General features: G+C 54.3%; 1 non-coding gene across 1 annotated transcript; it reads left to right on the plus strand.

Annotated features, from left to right (window-relative positions):
- The first annotated feature begins 2890 nt into the window (after nt 1-2890).
- On the plus strand, nt 2891-2997 carry LOC132537241 (U6 spliceosomal RNA). The gene has a single exon (XR_009548702.1). It is a non-coding gene; the product is annotated as a U6 spliceosomal RNA (small nuclear RNA).
- Nucleotides 2998-3374: the final 377 nt, after the last annotated feature.

The following is a 3374-nucleotide window of genomic DNA, read 5'->3' on the forward strand; positions in this document are numbered from 1 at the left end:
AGGTCCATGATTGGTCAACAATTTGTTCGGCTTTGTATGTTAACTCTTTTCAACCACCAGGTTCCAGATGCTAGCATAATGCTGACCAGACTTCCCTGGACAGACAACACCACCAATGTGTCCTGGGGCTCTGCTTCCCCAGAGCCCTTGCCCACTAGGACAAGGGAGAGACAGGCTGGGAGTATGGATCAACCAGTCACCGCCCATGTTCAGCGGGGAAGCAATTGCAGAAGCCAGACCTTCCGTCTTCTGCATCCCACAATGACCTTGGGTCCATACTCCCAGGGTTAAAAAACAATAAAGCTATCAGGGGAGGGGATGGGATACAGAGTTCTGGTGGTGGGAATTGTGTGGAGTTGTACCCCTCTTTTTTTAAAAAATATTTTATTTATTTATTCCCTTTTGTTGCCCTTGTTGATTTATTGTTGTAGTTATTATTGTTGTCGTCGTTGTTGGAAGTTGTACCCCTCTTATCCTATGGTTTACTCAATGTTTCCTTTTTATAAATAAAACATTAAACAAAAAGGGAGTTCGGAGGTAGCGCAGCGGGTTTAGCGCAGGTCGCACAGCCTAAGGATCCTGGTTCGAGACCCCAGCTCCCCATCTGCAGGGGCCTGGCCTCACAGTAGGTGAAGCAGGTCTGCAGGTGTCTATCTTTCTCTCCCCCTGTCTTCCCTTCTTCTCTTCTTCTCTTTGTCCCAGCTGCGTCCAGCGCAGCGCCATGGAGCCCTGCGGCCCGCGCCCTGAGGCCCCGTCGCCCCCACGCGCCTTGCGTAGCGTCGCGTCCCGTCACACCCACGTGCATTGCGTTGCCACACTTCACGTCAGCCCCACGCAGCATTGCATCGCGTAACGTCACCCCCACGCCGCATTGCGTTGAGTTGCGTTGCACCCATAGGTCCCAGCGCTGGTGCCCGGGTCCGCAACTTGAGCGCCAGGCCACGACTGTGCGGAGGCTCCTGGCGTGGAAGTACTGCTGCGGAGTCAAGACGGTGCTGTGCTGGACAGCAGCGGCCATGTCCATCGTGCTCGGGCCATCTACTGCCATTCCTCCAATTCCAAGTAAGTGGCCCCCGGTGCCAGGTGCCAGGTGCCACCCGTCCTGGAAGGCTCTGGTGTCGCGCCCGCCCAGGAAGGTGCTGGTTGGGGGGAGGGGCGAAGTCGGGGTACAGCCACAGAGGCGCCAGCGCCACTGGACAGACACCATACCCCGGGCCAGGCACAGCCCGAAGAGGTGGCTGCGCCCCCACCCCCCAACCACCAGGACCCAGCGGCCTTGAGCAGGGCGGTCCCCGGATAAGGGCCATGCGCACCCCCGGCAGGGGCGCACCCGGGGGAGGTGTGCGCGAGCCCCCAGACCCCACACCCCGGACAGGGACACCCTGGAAGGGTGGCTGCGTGTCCCAGATCCCGCTGTTTTCGGCTTCCAGGAGCGCAAGCACAGGGACCCCACCGGAGAGTCTGGGCAGCCGGCCTTCCCTTTCCTTCCAGCCAGGAGAGGGATCCTGGGGTCCCAGGGCCTCGCCCAGCATGTCCATGCTTGGGGCTCCGAGCGCCCTGAGGGTGAGGACCCGCCCAGGCAGCTCGAGGCCAGGCAGTGCGCCTCCAGCCCACCCCAAACGCCTGGGCAGGAGGGGACCCCGGTGGAACCCACCAGCCTGCCTTGGCTTCGGGAGTGGCCAGGCCCAGAGAACTTTCCGCGCACCCGCCCATCCGAAATGTGCCCGCTGTCCTTCCTCAGTGTGGCCCACGACGAGGTCCTCGGGGGAAGGCTGTTTGGAATCCTGAACCTGGAGTTTGGCCTGGGGCAACATGGCGTGCCAGGCTCCCAGACTAAGGTGAAGGCCTGGGCGCGGGGTGTGGGTCCAGGTTGGGGGGGTCTCCTCACACTTCTAGAACTGGAGTGATTTCTCTGCCTCTGTCTCTCTCGGAAGAGACATGCATTTCAGAACTGTGCCCCATGCTGGCTGGCTGGAACCCCTGTTGAGCCGTTTGCCAGGCTGTGGATTGGGTCTGGGCTGAGGGTCTGGCACTTTGCAAACTGCTGGTCCAGGGAGGCCACTCCCAGCGCCCCCCCCACCCCCTACCCATTTCAGGAGGCCTGGGCCTGGCTGGGCTCCTTGTGCCATGGGGGGTGGGCGGGGGGCGCCTGGGGCTCTTGTGTCTGCGAGGACAGTCCTGGGGGGGACTGCAGTCCGCCTGCGCACAACAGGGCGGCCAGGGCACTGGCAGGTGGGAGCTGCAATAGGAGCTGGGCAGAGCCAGGCAGGAGCCAATCTTGGAGCTGGGTAGGAACCGGACAGGAACTGTGGTTTTAAAAAAAAAGGAAATTAAAAAAAAGAAAAAAATTGTTACTTACTAATACCAAAAAGAGAAGCAGAGCATGACTATGGCACATGCAATGCTGGGGATTGAATTCAGGACTTAATGCCTACAGATCCACTGCCCTAGCCATTTTGCAATTCTAGAGTATAAATAGGTTATTTTATTTTTTTTGTTGTTGTCACCAAAGTCTCATTGTCTCCCTTTCTTTTTTTTTTTTCTTTTCTATTCTTATCCACTCTTTTTAAATTTTTATTTGTTTTTCCTTTTGGTTTCCCTTCTTGCTTAACATTGTTGTGGTTATTAATGTCATTGTTGTTGGATAGGACAGAGAGAAATGGAGAGAGGAGGGGAAGACAGAGGGGGAGAGAAAGACAGACACCTGCAGACCTGCTTCACCACCTTTAAAGGGACTCCCCTGCAGGTGGGGAGCCAGGAGCTCTAACCACGAACCGCGATCTTTCCTCCGGTCCTTGAGCTTTGCGCCATGTGCGCTTAACCCGCTGTGCCACCACCCGACTCCAACTGTCTCCATATCTTAACACTTTTTAAATAAGATTATAATATAGTCCTAGCTTTGGTAGTACATATACTGAAATTGGCATGATACAGATAAGATTAGCATGGCCCCTGCTCAAGGATTACACACAAATTCATGAAGTGTACCATATTTTTCAAAAAAAGTTTATAAAATATATGTACACATATAAATAATTAAAATCTTTTAAAGAGCCAGTTAATGCAAGCTGGGAGGTGGTTCAGTGGTAAGAGGACTGGTTTGCATGTGTGGGATCCTAGGTCTGTCTGAACCCTGTTTCTACTTATGCTGGAGCTCTTTTAAAAGATTTATTAATTAGTGAGGGAGAAAGGGAGGAGAAAGAGAGAGAGAGAGAGAGATAAAGAGAAAGAGAAAACACTGTAGCATCAGTCTGTAACATGTGATGCTGGTGGTAGAATTCAGGACCTCATGCTTGAGTCCAAAACTCCAACCATTGTGCCAGCCTCCAGGGCTGCAGATTGGCTTTTTTGAAAAAAATCATGGTAATATTGTT

The sequence above is a fragment of the Erinaceus europaeus genome, chromosome 2 (assembly GCF_950295315.1).
Source record: "Erinaceus europaeus chromosome 2, mEriEur2.1, whole genome shotgun sequence".
NCBI lineage: Eukaryota > Metazoa > Chordata > Mammalia > Eulipotyphla > Erinaceidae > Erinaceus > Erinaceus europaeus.